The 18139-nt window shown below is 35.2% G+C and overlaps 1 long non-coding RNA gene across 1 annotated transcript in view; it reads left to right on the forward strand.

The window, feature by feature from the left end:
• Positions 1-17837, forward strand: part of LOC131801968 (uncharacterized) — a 184533-nt gene extending 166696 nt beyond the window's left edge. Inside the window, exon 5 of the long non-coding RNA XR_009341985.1 lies at positions 17769-17837. This is a non-coding gene — a long non-coding RNA (uncharacterized LOC131801968). The remainder of the gene's footprint in view (positions 1-17768) is intronic.
• The last annotated feature ends 302 nt before the right edge of the window (positions 17838-18139 follow it).

The raw sequence follows: 18139 nt of genomic DNA on the forward strand, positions 1-18139 counted from the left end.
GTTTGACTTGTAGTTTACAATTTTAATCCCAACAATTTAAAAAAAAAAAATGTGAAAGCGGGACTCTACCTTGTTTACTTTTCGATATTAACTTTCAAAACGCCGATACTCGTGTCTTCTATATTTAGTTTTACTTTGATAATTTACTGGAATTTTTTGCCGCAAGTAATTTAGTATTTTATGGTGATGAAGAATATACACAAAATTAAAAAATAGAGACCAACGCTGTTAAAATGTCTAATTTTAAATTTCTAATAACTGACCTAACCATTTTAAAAACATTTCATTATTTTTGGTGCAATCTTTCTAAAGTCGTGTCAGTATTGCAAACCTGCTCCCCTATAATTGCTGTTTTTTTCAGCCATCATTCATTAATCAACAGTAATTACACAGTGACTTAAATTGCAGTGTTACTCTACACTCTTCCTCTTCCACAATTTCGGCAACAATGGCGCCCGAGAAAAACCCCTTTTCTTTTCTTAAAATTGTTACCATTGCAGAATTCCAGTTTCTTTCATTTGTCATGATTCAAGTCACAACGGATGAACGGAAGTCTTGCGAACATCTCACTCGCTCGCTCGTTCGTTCACTCACACCCACACGGACACGTATTCATTCATTCATTCACATTCACCAACACATTAATATTTTTGCTCATTTCAAGAAAGAAAATAAATCTAGGACAAGTTGATAAGGAAAACCTGTCAAAAATGTCAAATTTTAATCCACTTCTTTCCGTCTCACACCTCACTTCGAACGACTGGAGGAGGATGGCAAGAAATACCAATTTAACATTCAGTTGGTGCAGCATGCTTCGAAAGAATTTCTCAAAACTGACAGTTGGTTACACTGATGGTTGGTTGGTTGGTTGGTCGGTCATGTTGTTGGAACAGCACTAATTTGCTCCAAACCAAGTAACAAGGCGAGCATTCAGGCAGCCAAGCCAAGCCATTCAACCAAGCAGCCAACTGTCAAGCCAAAGTAGTTGTAATTACTCAGAACGAAGGAAGCAACACTAACATCGTTGTTGACACTTCAGAAAGTAATGACGGCGGCGTTGGTGGCGAATGTTTGCTTTGTTTTGCTTATATATTTACATTCTGTTGTGTCTTGCCTTTTGTAGGTTTTTCTTCCTGAAATTCGTTACATTTAATCTGAAGGACTTTCGAAGACACCGTGTAATTAACGGCAAATTTGTTTCACAGAAACTGAAAATTAGGCACGAAATTTATTAAAATTACAGGGTCGTTGTTTTTGGTTTTATTTTTGAAAAAAGTAAACGTGATTTTTGTGGGCTTTGTTACGGCATTATTATGACCTCCTACGACGATAAAAACAATTATAGATAGAAAATGGCATCAAATGGTTTATTTAGTAATGGCTAATATTAAACAGAGTTAAATATACATTTGTTAATTAAATGATCTGGGACCATACCCCAGAATTGACCTTTAAATTGAGAAAAATTGGAAATGGAAAACAAGTAAAAAAGCAATTAAGTGCGATCGGGACGAAATTTCATTACCATTCGAAATTTGGAAGGAGCTTGAAAATAGGGACTATTTTTTTCATAGGCTGTCCGAACTTCAAATACGAAATTTAAAAAAAATGGTGTATAATATCGCTAATATCATCAAAATACCGAATATCAGGAGTTATGGTTATATGGGGGGCAATACAAAGACGTGGATCTGCATTATTTTTTTTGGGAGGTACCGCTATAAGGGGCTATACGAAAACGTGGACCGCGATTGCCCATTTACGAGCGTAACCTGTGTTCCTGGCAAATTTTAACCTTCTATCTCAATTCGTTGGAAAGATAGCGTGATTACGGACATCGCTAAATTAACTTATAATTTCACGCTGATCAAGAATATAAATACTTTGTTGGGTCTGACATAAGTATTTCGAAGAGTTACATATGAAATTAAGGGTATAAAAATGGATATTTAATATGATATGGTGCGCACGATAACTCTCGAAGAGAGCATCCGATTTGATCCAAACTTGGTACATCATAATATTTATGTCAAATTTAGATTGAGTTCGGAGATGGGCAATATCGGTCAACTCCTTCTGGTACCTCCCCCACAAAAGGTCGAAACAATTTTCTGCACAGAAAGGAAAAATATAATCCGATTTTGCTCCAAACTTTGCAACTCCTAATATAAGCGTGAGTGCTGCGTCAGGTAAGAAAATGGACAATATCGGTCCACTCCATCAAGCACCTCCCCCACCAAGGTTCAAGATTTTTAATAATAACAACTCTTATAAAATGGGATGTAAGAGTAAGATTTTCTTCAAAATTCACACATCCTAATATTTTATCAACCCGAAGTCTGACCTTAAGATGGAATATATCGGTCCGCTCCTTCAAGTACCTGCCTCACAAAAGGTCGAAATTTTCAAAAATATCTTTTACACAGAAAGAGAAACAATAATCCGATTTTCCTCCAATAATATTTGCGTTAGTGCCAGGTCAGGTGCGAAAATGCGTAATTTCGGTCCACTCCTTCTGGTACCTCCCCCACAAAGACTCACAATTTTGAATATCCACGAAGCTCGTCAAAAGCGAAATTAACATTGTATTCTATACAGTCTTGGTACCTCTCAATATTTCCATCAACACAATATTTGTTATAAAGATGGTAGAGATCGGACCATTTATTTTGCTACCTGTCCCACATAGGGTTCAAGTTTTTGAAAAATAAAACGCTCAAAGGAAGCGAAAAAAGCATACAACTCTCCTCAAATTTCACACATACAAACATTTTTGCTTATACAATATCTGTTGTGCAGATGATATATACCTCTGGTCCCCTTCTGGTACCACACTCACATAAGAAATTAGTTAGCGATTATTTTCAACTTGCTATATCTAATTATATCTCTCTTTGCAGAAACCTGAGATGAATATGGAATTTTCGATTTTCTTGTAATATTATCCATACCAATATTTTTATATGTATTAGATGAAGCATGAAAATAGAATACTTCGATCGGCTATACCTGGTACCTCACGCACATGTTAACATTTTCTAAAAATTATCATATACGTCATGTAAAGTGAATGAAGTTACCAATATAGTGCAAATGGCACGTCGCATATTTATTTAGCTGCGATACAAAATGGCCAATATTGGGCCCTTCCTTCGGAACCTACTTGTTAAGGGGTTAAACATTTGAATAATCTTAACAGAAGTCAAAATATTTTTAAATATTCACACATTATCGGTTTTGCCGACAGATACCTTTTTAGTGTGTTTTATATATACAGGGTGAGATAAAAAAACTGCAACAAAGTCAAACGCCATCATTTTTACATTTTTTTTTTAATTTTATTGAATGAAAGCAAAAAATGTCGGAAATAGCATAAATATTAGAATAATTTTCTTCTTCTTCAACCAATTTCTTCGAATTGGTCACCCTTGGCACGAATTATGCCCCGAATGTTGCTCTGCAGTATTTTGGCTCGAAGCGCTTGCTTGATGTGATCGACAGTTTGATATGTTATAGTACCAACCTTGCTTTCCAAAATACTCGAGCACAACTGTCCAACGGATTGGTATCCGGAGATTTTGGTGGCATTTGTGCGCTAGAAATGAAGCGAGGAACCTCATTTTGTAAGCATTCCTGGGTGGCGCTCACGAGCCACTGTGACGCGGGTTTTGATCAAGTCGCTTCTTTACTTTTTGAACAATTGCACAACATGTACATCAAAAAAAAAAAAAATAATAATAACCCATTTAGTTATGTTTCGACCAACTTTTTTTACAATCTTCGCACAACCCAATATTTTTGCCTCTACTCTCCTCTACGATTGGCGTATCACACCAAATTTAAAAAAAAAAATTATAACCAATTATAAATCATTTTTAGTGACATACAATATGGACAGACACCTTTTGTGGCCTCCTTCACAATTGATCAACATTTTAAGTTCTCATAGATCTCACATAACTCTGGGATAGTGTCCAAATTGTTCGTTGATGCACCATATTAAATTCTAAATGTATGGCTATCACGCACACACAGAATATACTATACGCACAGAATATACTTAATTATTTCGAACAGTTACAAATGGAATGACAAATTCAATATACCCTCCATATCACAATGGTAAATTTAAACTGCCTTTAAAATATTCCAAATACCCAAAAAACAAACAGTGTGAAACATGGCATCGAAAATCATGTATGCTGCAGCAACATTATCTTATGAATGTAACGCATGCAGCCAAAGGCAAATAAACAAACAAAAATAACAACGTTCGCCCTGCCGACACAACAATGGCCGAAAAATGCAAAACGACGAAATGTTAAAAACAAAAAATCAACAACTGTTTCGCCAGCGTAAATTACGCAGAAGGAACGTGACTTTACCATGAAAATACAGAGGTCACGTTTCTTTACGGTAAGGGAAGCAACAACAAAAACACAGAAACAACATAACGGTCCTCCTCCTATTTTATAGCCGCTATAGAATTTTTGCTTTGGTCCTTGCCCTAAAATGTGGGTGGTTTCGCTCCACACCAAAAAAAAGGGTTTACTTTGACACTCAGTCGGACAAAAGCTCTACTGTGAACAATTTTTTGGAAAATAAAATAAAAGTAACAACAACACATCTGAAATCCATGATATTTCGTTCTTCTATGGGCAGCGTTGCCCGGCTACAGTTTATCGTTATGGTTATGCTTGTTACTTTTGTTCGGGACCAATGTTCGCTTGGAAAGTGTAACGATCCTAAAAAATGGTAATTGAAGCATATGCTACGTGCTGTACTATTTATTTATGGATGTATGTCGAAAAACTATATTATTGGAAAAGATCTCATTGTGTGTGGAAAACTGAAAATTGTTAATGGTCGGAACATACATACCACCATGATGATATTTCTGAAAGGTGAATATTTGGGCTATACAACAACAAATTTTGTTTTGATCTTATCCATCAATGTATCTGGCAATTTTACCATTATCGGTATTAATAATAATTACCAGTTTTAGCGTTCAAGCAATAAAAGTTATTTAAATGCCAGTTTAAACTTCCCTTTCAGCATTACTTGCAATGATAATCGTCTGCATTACCAGAAATAATGAGTTATTCCCAAAATATTATCCCCGTTTTTCACAGAGACCTGTCTTGTTAGTAGGAGTGCGCGAGATGGCCCAATCTTCTTTATTTATTTACAGGGTGGGATGAAAAGACTACAACCAACGCCAGACTTGTCCGACAGCTGTTAAAATTATTCCAGTGACAGCTCATTACATTGGTTACAAGCTTACAAAAGCATCTTGGTGAGAATTTTCCAGAAAAAAAAGTAAATCGTGATGGAATTCAAGCGTGATAGTGTGATTTCTTTATATTTAGCTGGAAAACCCCAAGTGGCTATCGTTAGAGCACTCCAGCATTTGAATGTGAATAAATCTTTTGTGTCTCGTACCATCGCTCGTTACCGTGATACAGGTAGCCCAACGTGAAGGAAGTAGACGGAAGAAAACAGCAACATCGGCAGAAATGGTTCCAAAAGTAAAGAAGCGACTTGATCGAAACCCGCATCGCAGTGGTCGAAAAATGGCTCGTGAGCTCAACATATTGCAATATTCCATTCGGCAAATATTGAAAAACGAGCTCGGGGTAAAGCCAATGAAATTCCAAAAAGTCCAAGAACTTACACCGCAACAGAAAGAAAATAGACTCAAAAGAGCTAAAGAGTTGCTTCGCTTGGCCGAAAGTGGGGAACTGCCGAATTTGGCTTTCTCCATTGAGAAAACATTCGTTGTCCAGCAACGAAGTTTGTAAACAAACTTGCCAAAGAGGTCAGCTGAAAATGTGTTCCTTCGGTTGACCACCAGAACTCAAGCGACGGCCATGGTGATGGTGTGGGCCGCAATACAGCCGATGGTCGCTCTCCGCTCGTATTATTTGACCATGGCATTAGAATTAATGTCCAATATTATCACGAAAATATTTTGGATCGCACTCAGCACACGCCACCCAAGAATGGTTACAAAATTCCTTCGTTCGCTTCATTTCCACCGCACAATGGCCACCAAAATCTCTGGATATCAATCCGTTGGACTATTGTGTCTGGAGTATTTTGGAAAGCAAGGTTGGTTGTTGCAGTTTTTATACCCTCGGCCATATGGCTACAGAGGGTATATATCATTTGATACGGCAAAACATCCCTAGTCGAAATAACGGTTTTAGACACTAGGTCTCTTTGGACCAAATCCGTTTCGGGGCGTTTGGAGTCGATTTAGCGATGTCCGTCCGTTGGTCTGTCTGACTGGCTGGTGCGTAGATATCTGGTAGATATCTCTCGAAGGAGTATCCGATTTGATCCAAACTTGGCACATCGTAATATTATTGTCAACTTTAGATCGAGTTCGGAAATGGCGATATCGGTCTACTCCTTCTGGTGCCTCCCACACAAAATGTTAAAATTTTCAAAGAAAATAATTTATTGCACAGAAAGAAAAAGGATAATCCGATTTTGCGAATCCCAATATATTCATCAGTGTTAGGTCTGGTGCAAAAATGGACAATATCGGACCACTCCATCAGATACCTCCCCCACAAAACGTCGCAATTTTCAAAAAATATTTTTTGCACAGAAAGAGAAACGATATCCGATTTTACTCCAACCTTGAAAGTATTAATATTTGCGTTGGTGCTAGGTCAGGTGCGAAAATGAAAAATATCGGTTCAGTCCATCACGTACCTCCCTTACAAAGGGTTAAGATTTTGAATATTTATAACTCTTATAAAATGTGATGAAGAATCTGTTATAAAATGGCAGAGAACTGACTATTCCTTCTGGTACCTCCCCAGCAAAGGGTCTTGTTTTGAATAACCAAAACGTTTATAAAATCCGAAATAAATATCAGGTTCTCTTTATATTTCAAATATCTCATTATTTTCACTAACAAAATATATGTTGTGAAGATGGGATATATCGCTATACTCTTTCTAGTACCTCTCCCACAAGTAGAGATCGGACCATTTCTCTGAAATCAGATTTTGGAAAACAAAGCGCTCAAAGAAAGCGAAAAAATCATTTAATACTCTTTAAATTTCACACATACAAACATTTTTGCTAATGCAGTATCTGTTGTGCAGATGATATTTATCTGTGAACCCCTTCTGGTACCTCACTCACAAAGGGTCATAATTTTCAACACTTTAATCCATCTAAATTGCGGAACAAGTCAGCGATTCTTTACAACTTGCCAGAAACCTGAGATGAAGATTTTCCATAAATTTATTTAGGTCCGATACGAAATGGTCAATATTGGTCCATTCCTTCGGAATTTACTTCATAAGGGGCGACAGATAATTTTTAACTTGTTTTATCTCACCCTGTATGATCAAACTCCGACCAAAACAGCCAAATCGGTTACAATTTTTAATATATATTTTATAGCAGAGGTCACACGCTGCATACCTTAAACTTAGTAGAAATTGATTCGAATTGAAATATTGCTCTCATATATAAGTTGCAAACGATTTCAAATTTAAATTTCCCAAATACCCCATATAAACGTTTATTTGTTATATGTAGTTCGGCTAAATATATATAGTGTTGTAGGGTATAATAAATTTGAGTTCCGTCCAACGTTTCCGTTTTCCTTACTGGGGTAGTTTCTATCTGTCAAAATAACTGATTTTGTTGTAAAATTATAATTTATGTACGGAGTTGAGATACGTATGGAGTATCGGTTGGTTTTAACAAACATCAAAACTGGTTCTACAATAAACCCTCTCCGAGAGGTAGTTTCTACTCTTCTTCCATCATATGGAGTTTCTCCAGTAATAAGCCTAGAAAGCATGATTTTCCCCCGTGTCGTTTTTATACCCTCCCCCTTGAAAAGAACGATATACTAACTTTGTCATTCCGTTTGTAACCTCCCTAAATATTCGTCGTAGACCCCATAAAGTATATATATTCATAATCAGCATAAAATTCTAAGTCGATTTAACGATGTCCGTCTGTCTGTTGAAATCATGATACAGCCCACATTATTCGACGTAGAGCGCAGCAGAACAATTTGTATTGTGTTTAGAATGGTTGGTATTGAAAATGAGATATATCCGTCCACGTTTTGGTATAGTCCCCATATAACGGTACCTCCCGATATTCGGTATTTTGATAATTTTTGCCAAATTTTTTCACGGATTTGTCTAAAAATTGGTATTTGTTGGTTATAGTGGGTTCTAGCTCCGGTGGCGAAAAATTGCATGTATAGGTCCACGATTTGGTATAGTCCCCATATAACGGTACCTCCCGATTTTTGGTATTTTGATGATTTTTGCAACATTTTTTCACGGATTTGTCTAAAAATTAGTATTTGTTGGTCATAATGGGTTCTAGCTCCGGTGGCAAAACATTGCATGTATAGGTCCACGTTTTGGTATAGCTCCTAAATAACGGTACCTCCATATATTCGGTATTTTGTTGGTCAAATGGGTTCTAGATACGGTGGCAAAACATTGCATATATAGGTCCACGTTTTGATATATCTCCGAAATAACGATACCTCCATATATTCGGTATTTTGATGGTTTTTGTCACATTTTTTTCACGGATTTGTCTAAAAATTGGTATTTGTTGGTCATAATGGATTCTGGCAGCGGTGGCAAAATGTTGTATGTATGGGTCCACGCTTTGGTATAGCCTCCATATAACGGTACCTCTCAATTTTTGGTATTTTGATGGTTTTTGCTACATTTTTTCACAGATTTTTGTCTCCGGTGGCAAAACATTGCATGTATAGGTCCACGTTTTGGTATAGCTCCCATATAACGGTACCTCCAGATATTCGGTTCTTTGTTGATTTTAGCTACATTATTCATCGGAATTTTTTTAAATTTTGTATTTGAAGTTTGAAATGAATACTACAGCCTATGACAGAAAATTGTCTGTGCAGGTCCACGTCTTCGTATAGCCCCCCCATATAACGGTACCTTCCGATATTCGGTATTTTGATGATTTTAGCTACATTATTCACCGGTATTTTTAAGATTTTAACAGAATTTTTAACGGATTTTTTTGTTTTTGAGAATTACCAAATTCGTTCCAAATTGTGGAGGATATTCAAAGTTTGGCCCTTGTTTTTATTACTTGTTTACTTGTTTCTATTCTACTCTGCCGGTGAACCACTTCTTAATAAATGATTCCAGGTCATAGTTCTCAGAAGAATGTTTCATCGCAGAGATACTAACGTTGCTACAGCCATCGACGGTATACACAACTGCAGTTATTTGTTTTTCCATTAAAATTCTTTAAAATTGTTTAACGATTATAATTTTTTGCAAGAAGAAACTATTTTCTTTCTCACTGCAGACATTCTCCGACCGGTAAGTAGGAAAAGGGAAAAGTTTGAGCCTTTATTTGTTCTTAATTTCATTTATAAAATGTATTTTCATTGCAGTTGCATGGCCTGGCGTGGCCTTTACAGTAAAAGTAGTTTCTAACACGTTTTCTCATTTCCCCTTTTTATGTTTTTATTTCATTTTAATTTCTTTACAATGTTAAAACGGGTTGGAAGTTCGGTCGTTCGCTGAAGTGGAGAAGTTTCTCAGTAAGTTGCCATGTAGTGAACTAGCGAATTAGAAGGCATTTGGTCCTGGCCGGTGGGGGATGGATGCAAGTGGCGGTTATGAAATTGATGGTGCCGTCCGGAGCTGTATATTGTTTAAAGTTTTTCAATAGAAAAATACTTTTTCCTTTTTGTTTTCGCAAATAATTACAATGTTTAAGGGATTTTTGTTTAAATAAAAAAACTTCCTTTTGGGTATCCAAACTTCTGTGCCGTCGTCACCTTTTTTGGTTGCAAACAAAGGCTTTTAATGATATTGGCAACACAGCAAAGGTAAAGAGGTGGGTGGCAAAAGGTATTGAGCCCGGGCTTGCCAGCTATTGACCATTATTCTGAAACTTTTCAAATACCAGCGAAATGAAAACAATGGTACAGAGTGGAGATAAAATTTTTTAAACAATTGATTGGATGCGGGTGGGTTGGTAAAGGGGAACATTTTTGTTGCTCATAAATTTCTACGAAGTATTAAAAGTACATAATTTTGTACTTACATTGTAATCATTTAAAAAATAATGAAGGTTAAGGGTTTTTAGTTGGAGGATTTATGTACGTACACCTGTTGTTTAACATTCGCATAATGTGTAATAGGGTTTCCAAGAAAATTGTAATTAAATTGAATAGATGGTTAAATGCGAATGAAAATTAAATGGAAGTAATTGTACCCTACACCATACTGTGTGTGGTGCGAGACATTGTCTTCGGGCGTCTGTTTGTATCTTGGCAAAGAAAACGAGATATACCTTTAGTTACTTTGGGTGTGGATTTATATATATCCGCCCGCCTGTCTCTATTAATCTATTTTGAACAACTGAGTCGATTGAGACCAAACATTCAACAGTTATTTGTTTGGCCCAAGGACGAGAGGTATTTGCATCTAATGTATAATATCAGACCAAATAGAATATATTTTAGAACATATCACAGTGGTCCCAAATTTTGACAAAAATCAAAAACCCGAATACAACAAATATTAATTTTTTACGGTAGCGCTGTTATAGGAAGCTAAAATTTTGCGCAGAGTTGTCTTGTGTCGACCCCATATAATTGCACCACCCCATATTCGGTATTTTGATGAATTTAGCCACATTTTCAAACGGAATAGTTTAAAATTTGGTATTTAAAGTTCGTAATACGATCTACTTCCTGCGGCAGAACTTTTTCCATACACATCCACTTTTGACGATTTTAGCCACATTTGTTTACGGAAAAGTTGAAAATTCGATATTTAGAGTTCAAACCATGTTCTACCTCCTGTGGCAGAGCATTGCCCATATAAGACGAAATTTTCATATAGCTCCGATACGATTGTACCTCCAGATATACGGACGGATATTTGACGAATTTGGCCACATTTTCTTACGAAATATTTTTAAATTCGGTATTATAAGTTTATATCGGTTTTTAAATCGTATAGCAGAACATTACTTATCCAAGTTTATCTATAGCCACTATAGTTCCGATATTCGATGTTTTGATGATTGTAGCAAACTTTTTCTTACAGAATTTCTGAAATTTGGATTAGATGTTCTTAATAACAGAAGTGACGCTCACCCCCGAATTGGATGGTATTAATTTCAGATCGATTAGTTGTATAGGAAACATTTTGGTCATAAGTTTCCATACCTGTGGAACCACTGTGCATACAATCGAATGCAGCCTGGAAGCTAGTTTATAAAATTTGGTGACAATCTGTTCCAAATATAGCTGTTTCTCCCACACACACAGTGTGAGAAAAAAAAACTGCAACAAAGTCAAACGCCATAATTTTTACATCTATTTTTTTATTTTTTTGAATGAAAACAAAAAATTTCGGAAATAGCATCAAATTTTAGAATAAGTTTAGGTTTGTTCGAATTGGTCACATTTGTCACGAATTATGGCCTTCAAACGGCCAATGAAACCGTCACACGCTGCCCGAATGTTGCTCTGCGGTATTTTGCCCATTCCCGGCGAAGCGCTTGCTTGAGTTGATCGACACTTTGGTATTTTTTAGTGCCAACCTTGCTTTCCAAAATATTCCAGACACAATAGTCGAACGGATTGGTATCCTGAGATTTTGGTGGCCATTGTGCGCTGGAAATGAAGCGAGGAATCTCATTTTGTAACCATTCTTGGGTGGCGCGTGTTGAGTGCGATGCGATGCTGAGTCCTGTTGGATGCGATTCTGAGTCCTGTTGGAATGCCAAGGTTTGCGGCCAAATGTTTGCGTGCCCAAGGCTTTAATACACCCTCCAGAATGTTTTCGCGATAATATTCGGCATTTATTCTGATGCCGCGGTCGATTAATATGAGCGGAGAGCGATCATCGGCTGTTATGGTTGCCCACACCATCACCATGGCCGCCGCTAGAGTTCTGGTGGCCAACCGAAGGTGCACATTTTCAGCTGACCTCTTTGACAAGTGAACACTATCATTTTGTTTGTTTACAAACTGCTGGACAACGAATGTTTTCTCATCGGAGAAGACCAAATTCGGCAGTTCACCACTTTCGGCCAAGCGGAGCAACTCTTTAGCTCTTTTGAGTCTATTTTATTTCCGTTGCGGTATAAGTTCTTGCTCCTTTTGAAATTTCAATGGCCCCGAGCTCATTTTTCAATATTTGCCGAATGGAATATTGCGATATGTTCAGCTCACGAGCCATTTTTCGGCCACTGCGACGCGGGTTTCGATCAAATCGCTTCTTTACGTTTCGAACCATTTCTGCTGATGTTTGCTGTTTTCTTCCGTCCACTTCCATGAGGTCGGGCTACCCTACCAGTATCATGGTAACGAGCGATGGTACATTACACAAACGATTTATTCACATTTAAATGCTGGACTGCTCTTACGATAGCCACTTGTGGTTTTCCAGCCAAATATAAAGAAATCAGGTTATCACGCTTGAATTCCATCACGAATAAATTTTTTTCTGGAAAATTCTCACCAAAATGCTTTTGTACGGTTATAAACAATATAATGAGCTGTCACTGGAATAATTTTAATAGCTGTCGGACAAGTGGCTTAGATATGACAGCAGTCTGAAATTGGTTGCAGTTTTTTTTTTCATCTCACCCTGTACATCGCAATTTTTGAGAGTTTTGTGTTTCAAAATCGTTAACCTTATGCGGGGGAGGTACCAAAAGGGGTGCGCCGATCTCTACCATCTTTTTACAGATTTTATGTTGATTAAAATGAATGTAATCGAATATTTCGAATTTTATAAAATTCCAGAACATTCAAAATGTTAACCCTTTGAGGGGGAGGTACCAGAAGGAGTGGATCTTGGATCAATAAAAATATTGTGATGTTTTTATAACAGTTTATAACAGTTAATATTATATTTATAACAGTTATATTTATAACAGTTATTATTATTCAAAAAATTGACTCTTTGTTAGGGAGATACTTGATGGAGTGGACCGATACTGTACTAGACAGACGTACGTATGGAGGGATGGAAAAACGGAATTGATCCAAAGAGACCTAGGGTCTAAAACAATTTTTTCGATGATGCTTTGTACATTATTTTGCATAAACTCTCATAAAGTACGGCCATAAATAAATTGATAAATTATAAGACCTTTAGCAAAATTTAATGAAAGATATATTTTTGGAATTTTTCTTTAAACCATATATTGAAAAAAAAAACGAGCAAGAAGACCCCTCGCTTGTGGGTTTAAAAATATTCATCGTATTCTTATCGTATCGTCGTATTACCTGAAATGCAAGGATTCAAGCAATCTTTATTGGAATATTTCCAAAAGTATGGGAGAGGAGGGAACTTACTACCTTTCAAACTTTCAAAACACCGATATACGTGTCTTATATTTTTAGCTCTTTTTCATATCTGCTGTATTATTCCGAAAATTATTGAAAAATTGAATTTTGTAGCAAAGTCTTATTTTCGTATTATTGACAAACACACCATATTCCTAAAATGTAAGAATTTCAAGAATCGAAATCCAAAATTTTCAGGAAATGTATCCCTTTAGGTTAGGTTAAACTTTCAAATCGCCCGTAATTATTTTTGCTAGTGACTAGAGCCATTGCCTCGTTGTAACTGTTGATATGCAAATTTTGGTTCCGGAGGATTAAAAGACAAAATAGAGTCGTATGACCAATGCCTTTCTGCCCCGAGAATCTGCTGTCGAGGTTTGGAAAGGATTTGCAATAACTTCAAAATTGTGTACTTTAATTTCGCCTCATGTACCAACAATTTGTATCTCTCTCCATTTCCCGCATCTGAACGTTAATTTTTTTTAAATCAAACAAAAAAAGGAGAACAAACAATCTTCACATGTAAGTATTTATGTCCATCGGTAATGGCCTGTAACCGATCTTTTTGGACAGAATATAATATTCAATTTCATGTTAAAATAACATTTGGCACATGACCTATTTCGATGTTGTTGCTATTGCTGTTGTTTTTGTTGATGATTGTTAGTGTCATGGATTCCAATTAGGTACGGTGAGATAGCACCGGTCGCCGCTCCTCTTTGTTCTTTGCCGTTGCCCATGATGATGCCAAAAAATACAATAAATAAATTCGTGTCATGTTCAGAATACCAGAGATTTTCCGCCATTGTTTGCGTAACTTTGATATATGTGTCAAAAAATGTAAAAACAAACATTGAATGAATGAATGCTTCGCTATTGAATACAAAGATTTTTTGTCAGAAATGGACAGATGTACATTGCAATGTAGTTTTTGTGTAATATCAACGAACCTATAACATCTGGAAACGAGTGAGTTTTAATGAATTCAAAAGGAAATTCAGGTTGAATTTGTTCAATTGGAAACTAAACAGTGATAAAATTGGATGCCTCGCTCTCTCCAAAATGCAACAAAGCATATTGTTCCTGTGTCAAATAATGTATTTTGAAATGAATTTTAGAAAATAATAGCGTTTGTATTAATTACGTAATGTTGGCAGACCAATTTAGATCCATATAGTGACTGGCATGTTTGTTTAATCATCAACAGTTAAAAGTTTTCGTTTTAATATTTATTACAATTTTTATAAAATTGGATTAAAACTTTTGTAAAATATTTTTAAAAGCATGCTTAAGAAAATATTTTAATAAAGTCGCGACATACTGGGACAAAAGTTCTTGAATATTATTAAGCCCATAATTCTTTCCAAAAACTCCACGATTCTTGGCCTAAAAATTTTCGACAAATTTATCTAAAAAATCTCAATTTTTAAAGGGGATTTTTTTTTACAAAAATCCATGATTTTTGGTTTAATTTTTTTTGAAAAATATTTTTAAAATAAATCTATGATGCTCATGCTCACGTTTTTTTTTTTTTTTTTGAAAATTCTTATACAAATTGGCATGCATTTTTTTTCAAAATATTTTTTGTTTCGTGGCAAGAGAAAAACACAATGCTTGAAAATATTTTTGAAATGTACATGGTACAATAAAAAGATAAGGTAGAGCTACCAGCTGATTACAATTTTTTTCTTAGTGTGCCCGACTTCTGCCAATTTTGTGTATGTATTTATTATTTTGAAAAAAGAAAACAAAATATTTTCAAAATCAATGATTGAAAGAAATTTAAATTGTGGGGCGCGCGTTAATGATATTAATCAGATTTTCCACGGAATTGGAGAATTGAACATTTAGGATCATACTTTTAAGAGAACATTCAGGCATTTCATTCATATTTCGCCATATTTGAACAAAAAATTCAAATAATTGAAAACAACTTGTTGGATATAATTTTGAATAATTCTGATAGGAAGCGGGCATAGTCTCAGGGCTGTATTTCTGTAGTTTTACAAAACATTTTCGGTTTCTGGTTGAAAAAATCGTGAACATTATATGGGGAGTTACCAAGAAAAGCGGCCCAATCTCTACCATCTTTATAACAGATCATGAGTTGATGGAAATATTGCGATGTACCAATTCTGAATAGAATCGAAATTTAATTTCGCTTTTTATGAGTTTTATGGACATTCAAAATTGTTACCCTTTTTGGGGAGGTATCAGAAGGAGTGGACAAATCTTCACAGCAGATCTTGTGTTAGTAGAAATAATGGAATGTGTGAAATATGTATATCCAATTTTATGCGAAATCAGGACCTCCATCTTTATCTCAGGTTTCTGGTTGAGAAAAATCTTGAACTCCATGTAGAGAGGTACCAGAAAAAATGATCCAATCTCTACCACCATTTTAACAGATCTTGTGTTGATGGAAATATTGAAATGTACCAAGTCTGAATAGGTCAGATGTTAATTTCGCGTTTTATGAATTTGATGGACATTCAAGATGTTGACCTTTTGTGGGGGAGGCACCAGAAGGAGTGGACCGACTTATCCCATCTTCACAGCAGATCTTGTGGTACTAGAAATAATGGAATGTGTGAAAGAGAATCGGATGCTTATTTCGGATTTTATAATCGCTTTGGTTATTCAAAACGTTGACCCTTTTTGGGGGAGGTCTCAGAAGGAATGGTCCGATCTCTACTATCTTTATAACAGATATTGTACCATGTCTGAGTGGAATCAGATAATAATTTCACGTTTTATGAGCTTCATGAATATTCAAAATGTTGACCCCTTATGGGATCACAAGACCTTGGGTTAATAAAAATGTTGTGATTTGTGTAATTTGAAGACCTGCGGACTCTTACATCACATTTTATGAGAATTGTAATTATTCAAAATGTTGACCATTTGTGGGGGAGGTATTTGATGGAGTGTACCGATGTTGTCCATCTCCGAACTCAATGTAAGTTTGATAATAATATTCCAATGTATGTTTGGACCAAATCGGATACTCCCTTCGAGAGTTATCGTGCGCACCAGCCAACCAGACGGACATCGCTAGGTCGAATCCATATATCCTGAAACGGATTTTGCCCAAAGAGACCTAGAGTCTAAAACCGCCATATCGTTGAAATTTTTTTTCAAAAAGCTTGGCTTGCAAGGTGTTGGGAAAGGAAAAAAACAACGATTCTTGATTCAAAATATTTTTTTAAAACATTCACGGAGGTGATCAAAAAATTTTTTCAAAAAGTTTTCGACGGTAAATTAAAAAAAAAACATGGACAGGAGGGCCTTATAGAGTCAATTTTGGAGATTCTATTTTTTTCTTTTAATTCACGGAGGTGATCAAAAAATATTTTCAAAAAGTTTTCGCTGGGAAATTTTTAAAAAAATATTTAAATAAAAAAAAAACATGGACAGGAGGGCCTCATAGAGTCCATTTTGGAGATTTTATCTTTTTCTTTTAATCCGAATATCTGGAATAAAAATTTTTAAATCCACTATTTTATGTCCGGAAATCTAAAAAATAGTTTAAAAAATGCAAATTCAAATCTGAAAAATGTTTGTAAACTAAGAAAATTGTTGGAAAAAAAATTTATTAAAAAAGTTCTAAATCACTTCGAAAAATTCCACTATTCCGATGTTTTTACGAAAATATTTAAAAATCCTCCATCCACCATCCAAAAATTGCAAAATAGTCTTGTACATTAAATTCACATCACAGAAAACCTTGAAAAAATAGGTCCTTGAAACTTTTTTAAATGTATTTTGCAAAATAAGTATTACAAATCTAAGATTTTTCGTAAAAATACGAAATTCCTATGGTATGAAGCTCTTGTCAGACTTTCTTGAATGATTTCGAATTACCAAAAATGCTTGGGCAAAAAGTTCTTGAAAAATATTTTGAAATAATCCATAATTCCCACTTAGGAAGTCGTTGACAAGTATTTGAAAAAAATTAACCACTCTTGGCCAGAAGGACTTTGAAATATAAGTTTAATAAAATTGAGATTGATAGCCAGAAGGTTGCTGGAAGATCCTTGAAAATTATGATTAAAAATCCACTATTCCTGGTAGTAAGGGCCTTGAAAGATATTTCTTAAATCATCCTCGATTGGTAATAAGGAGGTCCTTGAAAAATACTTCGCAAAACTCACATTTTTCGGACAGTAATTAATTGAAATATTTTGTTTAAATAATCTAAGGGATCTGGGCAGGAAGTCCTCGAAAAAATTTCCCTAGAAAATCTTACAACTTGTCCAAATTGGATACATACATTAAGATGCATAAAAGTTGAAAAAATAGATTTTTCAAAAATTTCATTATCAATCTGTCGAAAATAAAAAAAAATAAGTTCGTTGTATTAAATAGTAACACTTGATTGATTACAACTATTTTCTTATCTTTGCAGAATATTTGATATATCCGTTGGCTTTCTTTGAAAATTGCAATTGTAGCGGCATTAATTCATGTAAAAAATACATATCTTATATGACTTAATTTATTACATTTCTTATAAATTGTACATGTGTGTATTTTATTATAAATAAATAAAAAGACAAATGAAAAAAATTATTTAAACTTTCAATTCGTATTAATAAGGACACAATTGTTTAGGGGAAGCCTCAAAGTATGCTTTAGCTCAGAAAATAATCCAAAAGTTTAAAGTGGTTGGCACCACTGGCAGTGACATGTTTATAGCGCCATCTAGTGTTTCACATGATTGAAATTGGGCGATCATTTCTTATTTCCGTTAAAAAACGACAAATTTATTGAATGTTT

The sequence above is a fragment of the Musca domestica genome, unplaced genomic scaffold (assembly GCF_030504385.1).
Source record: "Musca domestica strain aabys unplaced genomic scaffold, Musca_domestica.polishedcontigs.V.1.1 1, whole genome shotgun sequence".
Taxonomy (NCBI): domain Eukaryota; kingdom Metazoa; phylum Arthropoda; class Insecta; order Diptera; family Muscidae; genus Musca; species Musca domestica.